Source organism: Meriones unguiculatus, chromosome 1, assembly GCF_030254825.1.
Source record: "Meriones unguiculatus strain TT.TT164.6M chromosome 1, Bangor_MerUng_6.1, whole genome shotgun sequence".
Taxonomy (NCBI): domain Eukaryota; kingdom Metazoa; phylum Chordata; class Mammalia; order Rodentia; family Muridae; genus Meriones; species Meriones unguiculatus.
The window spans coordinates 105,754,900-105,768,615 of record NC_083349.1 but is presented as its reverse complement, the minus strand read 5'-3'; the positions used below and the strand labels follow the sequence as shown (position 1 = coordinate 105,768,615).

Below are 13,716 nucleotides of genomic sequence, written 5' to 3'. Positions count from 1 at the left end.
TACTGGAGTTGTAACCTGTGTGCGCGTCTTTCGCCGCTGGTGCAATGCCCATCTTCATCACTAGAGGGAGCGAGTGAGACATGACAAGGCTTAGGGTAATAATAGCCATCAGCCCAAGGGAGTCTCATGTCCCATCTCCACAGAGTGTCTCCAGTACCCAGCAGGGAGCGTCCTGGGCTCCAGCTGCAATCGCTTAAAGGAGTTAACTACCTTTTACCTTTGCTAATTGTGTGTGCATGTAAGATCTCCCTGTTCAGGGTGCAGGTGTAACACAGCAGGTATTTTGAAATGGGCAGTAGGCTGGCGCTCGCCTTCAGAAGGTGTGACGCTAACCATGATTTCATGACAGAAAGTGGCCATGCACCACTAGGAGCTATGGTGACTCTAGAATTTGTATCCGAGCCAGTGACCACTTCCTCTTGGGAGGGCCCTGACTACTGTACAGGCCTCTGCAGTGGTCTAGGGACGAGCTTATCACACAGTCGTGGCTATTGTTTTCCCACCGCAGCAAATGGCATCTGGGATGAAGGGAAGCCACGACATGAAATATCTGCAGTCAAGGCGGCCTGGTTGAATGGTTCTGCTGCACAGCCAGATGGAGGTAGGTGTGGACAGAAACGATGACGTAGGTGAAACCCATGGTTCCCGTACTGGGCTTTGGGCTGGTACGAACTCTGTATTATAAGCATGGGAGAGACTTGGGGAACAAGGGAAGGCTTTGGGGGGGGGAGGCAGGCCAAATGAATTAAAGAAACTGGTTAAGGCCAGACTGAGGCACAGCTTTAAGAGCAAGCCTATTTCAGCTCCTTGAGTTAACTCCTGTGAGTTAATGGTCTTGGTTTAGCCACAGGAGCGCGGACTTGCTTGCAGGGTAGAGCACTGGGGCCGGACAGTAATTTGTAGAGATAGCCACTAGGTGTCACTGCCCCATCACCATCTGTCCAGGGAACTTCGTTGGCTGATGGCCAACTCCCCGTAGGTGGAAGGGGCTTTTCATTTTCACAGCTACAGCATCCAAGGCAGAGAAGCATCTGCTCCCGTACTGCGGGGGGAGAGAGCAGTTTGACTTACTGCCCCAGACAGTGTGACTCTCCGGCTGTTGTGGGGTCAGGAGGTCTTTTTGGTGATTAACTGGTGCCCTCAATGCTGGCTGCTGATTAGACGTTAGGAACTGGCTCCCCAACGCTGTCGTATGAAAGAGACCTTAGATGTCTTTGAGTCAGGGTCTTAATTTTTGGAGAAGAGGCCCAGAAGGAGAAAGCCTTTCCCTTAGGACATACGGTTGAATAGAGAAAGAACAGACCTGGGCCTTAGGCCAGGTGGATCCAGTTCAAGGCTCTGTCTAATCCACTGCGTTCCCGCTTTTACACCATGCTCCGTCAACTACCCTTTTACTGTTTCTAGAGCAGTCGCTGTGTGTTCTTTGTAGCTGCACAGAACTGTAAACTTGTGCAGACACAACATACCATGGCTTATGATAGACCCAGCCGGTACTTTTATCAGGGGCAGCATAGCTAGTCAACAGGTGATTTTTCTCTTTGGTCAAGAGTGCTTTACCAAGACCACCCACTCCTTCTGGAAAAAAAAAAAAAAAAAAGACGGAGGTTTCAAAGATGATGGGGGCAGTTCCGTAGACAGCCCGTTATCAAACGGAAGTGGAGTATACACGATCTGAGGGCGCAAGCCAGTTACACCAAGAAGTTGCCCGGATGCCTACATTCTCTACTCATGTTACAATGCCTGTTCTTCTTACAGCCTCGTGAGGTGTGCCCTACGGTCGGTTGATTGAGGAAGGAAGACTAGGGCCTGGTTAGCTGTTGGTTCTACGCGGTGTGCAGGAAGCACCCAGAAGCGGACAGCTACAGCATTACAACCCGACGCTGGGAAATCGTCACTAGGGCAGAACTTTAGGCAGTACAGATGGCTGTATATTTTGCTGTGGCACCTCAGATGATACTCCGGCTGTGGTCCTCGGTCCTCGTAGGGGTCACTGGACCCTCGCTGGGGCAGGAACCTTGGGAAGGTGGAAAAGCTGAAGTTGCAGTTATGACCACCAGGGGGCAGTATCTCATCACATTCTACTTGCTCAAGACCCAGTCTCCCAACCCTGAAGAAAGTTCCTTCTTTCTCAGGGATAAAAGTGCAATAACGTTCTGGGTGCAGAAAACGGATAGGCACATCAGCCTGGACTTGAAATCCTCCTGTCAAAGTGCGGTTGAATTCTCTCACCTGCCTCACGGCTCACACCGGCAGCTATGGACTGAAGCGTTCCTGTGGACACCTTGCGTGCGGTCCTTCCGAGGCCCAGAGTTATTCAGGGTTACTCTCTGAGGGCATTCTGTGGTCCGAGATCGAAGGATACAGAGTTCCATGCATGTCCCCATGCGGCCTGTGGGCTACACAAGTCTCGGGAGAGCGGCCATTGTGTCCAAACACATTTGTAAAATGATGATGGCGTGTCACAGCATCACAAGGCTGGGCGCTGCTGCCCATGGTTTTAGAGACACTCCAGTCTGTGCGGTCCCACGCCAGTCTTCCCTTTCCTCCCATGCCTTCTACCCGGCTGCAAAACTGGGGCCCATTACCCATTCCGCACCTGTCTTCTCAGCTGTGGCCAGAGCCGCTCTGCCGCAGCCCAGCGCCACTGGCGCACTCATTATTGACCATTCTGCCGGGATATTAAGCAGTTTGGGCTTGGCCGAGGGACCATTAATCAACAACCTTGTCAGAGTGATGGATTCTGTTAGGATTATTGCTTAATTAGCTTGTTTGGGGCGAGAAAATCAACCAGGACATTAGTTCTCGGCAAGCCAGAAGGAAAAGGGAAAGTGAGTCAAGGTGGTAGGAAGGGACCTTGAGGCTCTTCCAGGTGGCAGCCAGCGTCTTCAACAGGGTGTGGGCGGGGCCTCCCACAGAGCAAGCCTTACGCTTGAATTCTCAGGACATTTCTGCTCGCTCTGGCTGTCGAAGCCCAGAGAGACACCCCATTCAGTGGAGCTGAAGAGCAGTGATTCCTGACATGTTAGTCAAGGACCATGTCCATTCCTGGGATCTTTAATAATTCAGATCCCCAGGCCTGGGTTTGAATTTGCTTGATGGGAACATCTAAAGATGTTCGTTTTGTTTTGCTTTTAAGACAAGTTTTTCCAGGTGGATTTTGTTCACAGTACAAGGTGGGGGCCTTGGCCTCTGAGGTGTGAGTCACTCAACTCTGGTGAGGGATGAGCAGGTCTACATGATTTTCCACCGGATGTACATCGCAGGTGGGGTGGGGGTGGGCTTCCTCTCCAGCACCCTTCTTCTCCTTCACTACTCTTGGGTTTCCATTTTGTCCTAGCTCTTCCGGCTTTGCTTACCTTGCTCTCTGCCATGCTTCCTCGGCTTGCCTGCCAGGTTTTTGTTGTTTGTTTGTTTGTTTGTTTTTTCTGAAGTCCTCTTCCCAGATCTTCCCATCTTTCATCTTCCTTCTTTCGCTCCATCTTCTTTTTCCACCCGTGAAGGGACTATCTCTTGGCACTGGGCACATTTTACACACCTCTCTCTATTCTTTTCCCATCAGGTAGGGACTGGAAGCCCAAGAATGGCTTTGTGGGGAGAGAGAGAGAGAGAGAGAGAGAGAGAGAGAGAGAGAGAGAGATACAATTGCAGGCCCACCAGTGATCTGCGCTAGCGTGGTGTCTGGAAGGCAGGAGAAACCTGGTCACCCAGGAAAGCTGAGTCCCAGAAAGCAGCTGTAAAGGCATACCCAGGGTCCTGGGGGTGGACTCCTTCAGCTTTGCTTCTCCCTAAAATAGAAACGAAGCCGGGCTTCGTTCTCAGTTCCTCCGGGTCCATGGAAGGTAGGCACTATTCACAGCAGGAAATCGCAGAGGCTTTCTCATCAGTGCACTGTGAGGAGGGATCTGACAGGACTGCGGGCAGCTGAAGTCTTTAGCAGAGCACACTGCCCTAGCTTTGGGGCTTTTCTTGACTTCTGCCGAGGGATGCAGAGAACCCCGAGAAGGCACGGCATGCAAATATGCCTCTGGTCTGTCCTGTGTTGGGTTGCCAAGCTCCAGACAGGAAGTCAGAGTCTATGTCATGGCGTGGCCACTGTGGCCTCGCTGGGTCTTCTGGGGCTCAGTGTCCTCTGTTGCGTTCTTTCTGTGCTGCTACTTTAAAGAGAAAATGAAAGCCTGTTCTGTCTACAGATCAGAGCCTGGAGGAGGAGGAAACTAGTCTGAATTGTGGACAGCAGTCTAGTCAATGCAGAGGAGTCCAGGTCAACCCCAGGCCTGACCATTGCTGACCCTGTGACTGCAAAAGGAACCACTCTTTCTTGGCCCTTGGAACTCAGGCTGATCTTGAAGGAGCTCAGGGTATTATTTGGCCCAGGGAGCCAAGGGTGCACAGGTGTGCTGGACTTTCTACAGAGATGTTCTGAAGCAGGTCACCTCTGAGCTCTCCAGAGATAGCTGATTCAGTTGTCTGGACTTTTCCCTTGTAGCAGAGCTTATGTTGACCCCTGCATCCAAACTGCACATATGAAAGATTTTATGTAACAGAGTAATCCAGCCCATTAGCAATCCAGCTGTTCCATTCTAAATTACATGCAGGGAACACGAAATGACTAAAACCACCCTGAAATGTGTGAGTTAGTTGGCTGTGTTTGTTGTTTGCTCACTGGATGTGGTCACTTCCAGACGGTGACCTTGTTCTCGGCTCGAGTGTGTGCGTGATGGAGCAATCCTGCCCATGCCATCTGTTTGCTAATGGGGTTTTCTCACAAAATCACACTCGGAAGGGTTTTCACCTTCCTGTCCTTTCCACACAGACCTTTACTGTTCCTGTTGTGGTTTAAATTCAAAATGTCTCCCTCAGGCTCTTGTGTTGAATGAATACCTGTCCTCCAGCAGGTGGCACTATATAGGGGAGGTTGTGGGACCTTTAGGAGGTGGGGACCTGGCTGGTAAGTATAAGGTCTCTAGAAGTGGGTATTAAAGTCTAAACAGTCAACCCTTGTTTCTGGTTCTAGCCCACTATGATGGGAGGAGCTTGTGCCACATCCTCCGTGAACACCACTATCCCCTTTCCACCATAGTAGACCAAAATCCGTGATGTAAATCAGAAGTTGTTCCCCAGAAGTCCCGTCTATTACTGGGAGGTACTTCCACAATTGAGCTCTTAGATTGTACAACCTTAAGAGTAGGTCTGGCCTGGTGATTTTTTTTTTAAATGACCATGATTCAAAATGACCATTTTGAGATACCCAAGGACCGCATGATGAACGAGGAGGAGGAGGAAGGCACCTACTTTGCTGGCTAGATTACCCTTTCCCCAGCTGTACTTTTAAAACCAGATCTAAAGTTCTTCTTTCACACCAAGAACCTTTTGTAGAAATAAATTTTATTTGGCCATTTAGCTGTGAAACAACTGGGGTGTACATACAAACGGGTGAGATTATTTGACAAGTGTCACTGAGTAGACCATCCCCAGGTCACCAGCACCACCTAGGTGCATAAACTGGATGGCTCTTGTTTTTCCAAGAAATGGATTTAGCGAGAGGGGATGGAGTGTCAGCTTCTTCCTCCTCTATCACAGCAGTAGACATTTCCTGTTCTGTTTTCCCGGAAGTGCCTACTGATGTTGGAAAGTGCTTTGATGACCTAGGGGCCTTGAGTTTACCAGAGCCCGACTCAGCTAGGAACTCGGCCCAGGCTTTCGACAGACTCTGACTCCATTTCAAATACCAGGTTTAGCTGCAGACCTGCCACAGACAGGGGTCGGCACCGCTCCAGGGGAGGAAGCCAGTTCCTTGAGTGACCACCAGGAGCTTGTCCTAGAGAAAGACATAGAATCTCATAGGCAAAAGGTCCAGGGAGAGGAAAGAAACTGTTTCTTTCTTCAAGTGACCATAGAGGCCCGGCTCCATTTCCACAATGCATAATTACAACCTAGCAAGCCCGGGAAGTTCCCATGTAAGAGTGACTGGCTCCCTCACAGAGTTCCCTGATGGATCACGATGCTCTTCTTTTCAAAATCCCCAGAAGACCCATCTGCTCACTCTGCCTACTAGGATCCAAAGTCCAGCTTGCCCAGCTCTGTGTGTGCCTGCAGCAGCATAGAAAGAATGTTGGGGTCAGCCCCTGTTTTGTCCTTCCCTGGGCAAACCAGACAGCTCTGCTCTCTGCCCTCTGCCCTCTGCCCTCTGCATGCTTCAGTCTGCTGGCTGTGGACTTCTGAGGAAGGGGGGCTTTTCTCCAGTGCACATGGCTCAGATTATGGGACAACCCAACGTAGATATTTCTCCTGCACCTAGAGAATGTCCCTGCCCGTGGCAGTTAGGACCCCTAGCTTTCCTTCCCAGTTGGTCTTCTCTTCTTTCAAGTCTTAAACATTTGATTTTTCTGGCTTTCTCCTACTTGTTATGTTTGTTTCCTAGCAATAATTCAATTTAACACATACGATTTGAAAACTCAAACATTACTAGCAGCCTCGAAAGGAGAAAGGTCAGATTGCTCCGTCCTGCCTGTCCTTGGTTCTCCTCTGACTTGCTTTGGAAGCTTCACCCACAGTTTAACACAGTAAGCTGAGACAGTAGCGATTCCTCACTTGCCAATTTTAAACCCCCATCGATTTCTGTGATGGAAGACAGGGCTGGGTGTTCTGCACCCACTTTTATATCTCTATCGTCTCTCTCTTCATTCTTCTAATATATTTATATTACACTTTTTGTTAAATCAATATTTAATTTCTACTTTATTACAATTATATATGTACTGTTCACTGCTGGGCGAAGAAATACTCTTGGATCACATTTCCTTTTTTCTGTAACTTTTTGTTCCTCCAGGAGTTACTAATTGCCTCATTTTTTTTGTCTGTATAGTCTGTCATTATCTTAATAATTCTTCTAAAAGTCTCCAGCAGAATTTCAAAGCTTTCTGCATGATGAAGCCATCCAAGGAACTATTCTGATTCACTCTTTCCTCGATTCCCCCCCTGCTCCCCTAGGGACTTCTTGTCCTCTGCCTTGTGTCTACCTCTGATAAAGGTACTTTTCCACTGGTGGGTGTCAAGAGTCCAGATCCACACCCAACACCCTCCGATTATGCTCTTAGGAGTGTGTGTGTTTGCATTAGCTTCCTGGGTGAATACATTTCTCTTCAAGAGCCAGCTCATAAAGCTGGATGCTAAGCTTCTAGGGCTTATGTTTTTGAGTGGGATCTGGCATTTTCATGTTACCAGCTCCAAATCCAGACTCCCAATTATTAAAATGACCTACATGGGAGAATTTGGTCCAAACTTCTGATTGTCTCATCTTCTTTGTAATGCCAGTCTTCAACCCAAAGTCTAGCCAGCCATCTCAGAGGGACTTTCTTGGTCTGAAGGTTAAGAGAGGTGAATTTCTTAAGATAGAAGTAGGCCCACTCTGAGGAATTGTTGATAGCGACCAACAAGATCAAGGTTGTTGCTGCCCATTTTCCACTTGCACACAGATTAAAGATCGCTGTGAAGTGGAGATTGGTACAAATACTAATTTTGTTGGAAGGCACTTTACTGCCATATTGTTAGCACATCCGCACGGATGCAGATGGCATTAGCTGACAAGCTTTCAGCAAGATGTGATTCACAATGGACGAAACCTCTAGACTCTGAATCAGTTGAGATCAACATGATTCTGCCTGTCTCAATGCACTCCATTTTCTGAAATTGATCTTTTCACAGAAGTATCACCTGCAATGTGGCAGTGAAGGGACAATGCTTCCTCAGAAGAAATAGGCTCAAGGAGAGGGTAGAAGAGTTGTTTAGCCTGGTTGCACTTACTCACACCCTAAGCTAAGTCAGAGGTGGGGGGTGGGGATTGAAAATGAGGCAGAAATAGAGGAAAACATCATTCTAACAATGGTCACACAAGCCAACCAACTCAGCAAGCCCCAGGAACATGAAAGGCTCCTTGTGTAGTTTATAAAATGTGATCCAGAAACAGAATGGCCTGGTGACAGGGTTCTGTCACTTTCTTCTCTGGGGAAAAAGCTCATGTGGTAAAGATGACAAATCCTTTGATTATTTCATCAATAATATGGATGACTAAACAAGACCCGAATAGTGATAATACCAAGAGACATGCTAGCAAGGCAGGGGAAAACTTTACAGCATCCTACACCTAGACAAAGAACTACAGGCAATTAATGACTACTGAGAAATGGAGAATTATCCTCTCCCAGGATGATCCCCCTCTGTTTATCCCTGAAATCATATACTAACAAGTAATACTCAACAGACTCAGCAGGTTGTGGTTATATATTTGTTCATTTATATATGCATATATGTGTGTAATTATTTAAAGAGGATGACATAAATATGAGAGGGAGTGAGGAGGGGGGACAGGAGGGATTAGAGGGAGGAAAGAGAAGTGGGGAAGTGTTGTAATTATATTTTAATTAAAATAAAAATTAAAAATGAACACACCCTTTCTTTTGTCCCTTGGGAAATGGTCGCTGAATTACCCTCTATGCTCACACTTGACTTTGTGCTAAGGTAGCAACAACAGATCCAGGCTTAGCAACTGGCAAGGGATGGAGCAAACAGCTAAAAGAGTATTAGCCAACTACAAACAGATAGGAGGCTCCTTAACCTGATGGATGGTATCTATTAAAAACTCAAAGTTAAATGGGACATTTATATCAAGCCCCTCCTCCCAAGACTCAGGGATCATCACAGCAAAGAGGGCAGAAAGAATGTAAAGGCCAGAGGCAGTGGAGCACTGTTATGGAACACTGTTTTCCAGACAGGACAGAGCAGCTGTGAATATGAACACACAGCAGTTGTGATGGTACGCTCAAGACAGGATCAAGGTTGAGGCACACAAGACCCCAGCATGGAGTGGGAGGTGGGCACACAGAGCCACCCTTAGCTGAGAATATATTGGTAATTGGTGAGAGAAGGGCTCCCCCAGACTGCTGGGAGAGGGAGAGAGAAAGTCTTTTTTTTTTTTCAGATGTGGTCTCTTAGAGGCTACCCAGCTTCCAGTAGATGGTCCTACCCCTAAGCACTAAGTAGCCACACACACACACACACACACACACACACATACACACACAGAGAGAGAGAGAGAGAGAGAGAGAGAGAGAGAGAGAGAGAGATCAAGGAAAAGTGGCTTGGGTGGGCAGGGGAGGATGTACAGGAAAGGCAGATTTGGTCAAAATGCATTATATACATGTATGAAATTCTCAATAAAAAGAGAAAAAAACACATCATCCATACAAGCATGTATGGTCCTGAATATGCTCCTTTCAGAATGGAGTTCCGATCCAATGTTCTCTGAATACTAAATAGACTGTCACCTAGACATGAACACAATCTAATCCAACCACTGTGCATGACGGCTGGAAAAGCAGCATAGTTAAATTTGAAAATGACGGACCCAGTTTTTAAATCCCAGCCTCACTATTAACTAGGCTTGCAACCCTGGGCAACTTCCTCGGTTGTAAAGTGGGGACAATATCATACAGTATTTGTTGTGACATTAAAAACACTGCGTTCTCACCCCCATTAAAATATGTCCAAGTTTACCATCATATGGAATAGTACAAGACCAGTCATCTTTGCCAAGATCAGGAGCATAAGGATGTCTGTTCTGCCTGTTCCCCCCCCCCTTTAAAAACATATTTGTTCAGAATTGAAGTAGAAATTCTATCTAGGATAATAAAGCAAGGAAATAACAAAACCCAAACCCCCAAAAACCAAACCAAACCAAACTAAACCAAGACAAAAACCCAAGGTGTAGAAAATAAAAACTACTTCCAGACATGGTTTTAAAATCTGAAGTGATCCCTTTAAAACCAGAGTTAATGAATGAGTTTAGAAAAGTTGTAAGATGTGACATCAGTATAAAAAAAAATCAATGTATTGCTAAAGCCTAGCAATGGACAGCTGAGAAGGGGGTAAGAAAACAATTTCATTCACAGTAGCACCAAAATCAATAAAAAACTTGGGAGCCAGTTTAACACAGGATCATAGACAGGAAGGTAGCTCTAAGAGAAACTAGTGATGCAAAAATGAAGGTGTGATCTCAATGCTCATCCACAAACATTCACAATATGCTTATTGGTGATAGCTACAAATTAGAAATAACTCCAACATCTACCAGTTGTTGAATGATGAATCAAATATGGTGTGGCATATTTTATATCTGCGGAGTCGAAAACTTGATGCTTTGAATATGACATTTCACAACTTAAGATTTAATGTGATCCCTTTCACCCCAACATCCCTGGGATGGGATCGGGAATATAGACTAAATCCTTACAGCATGATGAGCTGATGTTCAAAGACAGCAATATGGAAGAGATGTTAATCATTTTAGCAATGGGCGCAGGGAAACCAGATGTCCACGTGTGAAAGAATAAAGCTAGGCCCCTGCTTTGCCGAGGCAAAAAAAGAAAAGAAAAGAAAAGAAAAGAAAACAGTTCAAAAGCCTACATGACAAAAACTAAGTTGTAAAAAAAATAAAATTACAGGAGAATCAGGAGCAAACATTTTGTGATCCAAGGCTAGACAATAATCTCTGACCCTTGACATCTACCATCCAAAGTATAAATAACTTAAGAAAAATAGGCATGATAGACCTCATAACTTCATGAACTTCAAATGATACCACTCCAAACTGCAAAGACAATAAAACCAAAACAAAAAACCCTCACAAAAACACAAAGTGGGGAGGATCTGGAAGGTGTTGGGGGAAGGGAAATAGGATAAAATGTATTACACCATTTTACTTGGAAAATAAATAAACATTTAAAAAATTAAAAAGACAACCTAAAGAACAGGAAAAAATTAACAAAAAACATATAAAAGACTACTAATTAAAATATGAAAAGAACTCTTACAACTCAGTAGCAAAAAGATATTAATATATAAGAGTTTCAAAATGAAAACAAAACAAAACAAAAATAGTTTCAAAATGCAGAAAGGATTTAAATAGGATAAAGAAAACATATGAGTATCCCATAATCAATGGGAAAGAGGCTCAGCATCAGTTGCTATTAAGGAAGTGCCAATCAAACCCACAGTGAGATACCAGTTCAAACCCACAGAAACAAACATTAGCCAGTGCTATTCAAACTCTCATTCACTGCTGAGGGAAGACACAACAGGCAAGCAGCTCCTAAAATGTCACTTAGAATTACCATGTGGTCCTTCAGGCCCATCCCTAGCTGTATTGCCAAGTGAAGTGAAACATATGTTCATCTCAATGCTCATCCACAAACATTCACAATATGATTATTGGTGATAGCTACAAATTAGAAATAACTCCAACATCTACCAGTTGTTGAATGATGAATCAAATATGGTGTGGCATCAATGAAATACTTCTTGGAATGGTCGGAAATAAATAGAATAGAACAAACAAAGGCCTATAATTATACTAAAACCACAAATGCAACATGGTGTGTGTGTGTGTGTGTGTGTGTGTGTGTGTGTGTGTGTATGTGACTGTCTCATCATGTAGCTCTGGCTGGCTTGGAACCTAGGCTGGACTGGAACTTGCGATCCTCCTGCCTCTGCTTCCTGAGCTCTAGGTTTCTATGTATGGAGTGCTGTGTGCAAACTTGTATGTGGGTGAACTGAGAGGTGTGAATCGCAGCGCAGCAAAGCTCACAGAAAATAAAGAAACTGGCAACAAGAAAACTACGTGTTGAGCTTCATAACTGGGGAAGAGGGAATGCGAGAAACTTTATGGGAGTTGCCAGTTGGGCTACAGCAAGAAAGGGCAGGTGTTGGGTTACTAACACAAGGGTAGGGCACATAGTAAGGCCTGAGAGTCAAGGCTGGGAATCAGAGAACAGCAGGCAATAGGATGGTGGGGTTGATGAAGGAGCAAGGTGTGGTCAGATGGATGGGGAGGGCAGATGGTGCAGGCTCCAGGGACTGACATTAAGGACCCTAGAACTCCCTTGTACAGCAAGAGGGAGAGATGTTGAAGGGCTTTTAACTTGGGGAATGCAGCAAATGGATTTGAATTTTTAAGAGCATAACTCTGGATTCAGAAAATTGATTTGATGGATATGAATGACTACAGAAAAATAAGATCAAAAGCCACTGCAAAATTCAGGGAGACAGATGATTTCTACGAAATCAAAACTGGAGTAGTTTGAGGAGAGAGTAGGAAGTGAGGATGTGGAAATCCTCCGTGGAATTTGGCTGTAACAGGAGGAGAGGGGAAGTAGTAGCTGGAAGGGATTAGGAGATGGGAGAAATTGAAAAGATACATGTGTTTGGATGAGGCTTAGAAAACCTGAGAGAGAAAGAGAAAGAGATATGCTGTGTAACAGAACATGAGAGAAGGAAGGGGTATTACCAAAGGAGGTGGATTGGTACATTTTCAGTCAGAACTCCTTTACTCCTTTACCTTCCTGCTTCCAACTCCCCAACTCCTGAGCTACATGTGAAAAGATATGTACAAAACTGTGATGTCAGAGAATGACAACGAACAAGGAAGAGGCAGCATTCTCGGGGTAATGACAAGCATTAATGAGAAAGATAAAGATGTATGCGCGTTCCATTATACTTCCTCCTTGTATGAGCTTCAGATCAGAAAACTGAAAACAAACAAACAAAAAACCAAACAAACCAAAAATCAGAAACCAAAACAGAGTAAAAAGGGAATTGAGACTCCCCAAAAGAGACAAGGTAGAGAAAATTCAGAGACTTTAAAATTTCGTAAAAGGAGACTCCATGAGCTGAATTAGCTTCAAAATACAACCAAAGAAACAATAAACCCATGCAGATTGTAATAGGCACAATAACATTGGAAATGATATATTTTTAAAAACGAATGAAAGGAGAATTCAATACAGTTGAGCAAAGCTGACTCTTGTCAATTCTTAATCATGAGCAACCATCAAATGCTCATCAGGAGGTACTGATAAACAAATATTATATCTTCATGCAGAATGCCTTTCTCACCGTTTCAAAGCACACACATGATTCATAGATTATCAAATACTATTTACAGAAGCAACAGAATTTGTTGTAGAGGGTGTGGTGGTGAGCTTTGATGATCAACTTGATTGGAGGAGGAAAAATCTATGTGTTTAGTGAGGTGTACTTTTGGGTGTGTGGTATTTTCAGAGAGGACTGGCTGAGGTGGTAAGACATGTTCTGACTGTGTTGAGGGGTACCACCCCATGAACTGGGTCCCACACTGAACAAAAAGTGGAGAAAAGAAGAAAGCTGGTTGGGTATGAGTGCCCATCTCCCTCTGCTTCCTGACTGTGATACAAAGCTCTCGCCATCCTGTGCCCTGCTGCCACACTTTTCCTGCCGTGGACATACATATTCTTTCAAACCATGAGCAGAAATGAACCGTTCCTTCTGTAAATTGCTGTGTCAGTGTTCTGTAACAGCAACAAGTAACTAATAGAGAGGGTATTGACCACAGGATTGTTGTGTGGGGAACTGACAGTGATAACTAAAGAAGAGAGACTTTGGGTCAGGCAACAGAAATGTCTTCCAGGAACTCAATGTCTGCCATGTTGGTCTCTCTCTTTCTCTTTTTTCTGTGGTGGCCCAGGGAGTAGAGTTTCTATGGAAGCATGGATAGGAATCCCCAGGGAAGTAGATGCTTGTGTCTACATAAGAAATACAGAGCACTTGAAGATTCCCAGACAGTGGGAGCACAAACTTGCAAGCTCTTCAGAACTCTAGAACACTCAGCTGGAATTTCCACTATAG

General features: G+C 45.1%; 1 protein-coding gene across 1 annotated transcript in view; it reads right to left on the bottom strand.

The window, feature by feature from the left end:
• Positions 1–5,395: 5,395 nt before the first annotated feature.
• Capn13 (calpain 13) overlaps positions 5,396–13,716 on the bottom strand; it is a 73,928-nt gene continuing 65,607 nt past the window's right edge. The window contains exon 24 of the mRNA XM_060364619.1: positions 5,396–5,818. The gene's annotated coding sequence lies outside the window, so the exon portion shown is untranslated. The remainder of the gene's footprint in view (positions 5,819–13,716) is intronic.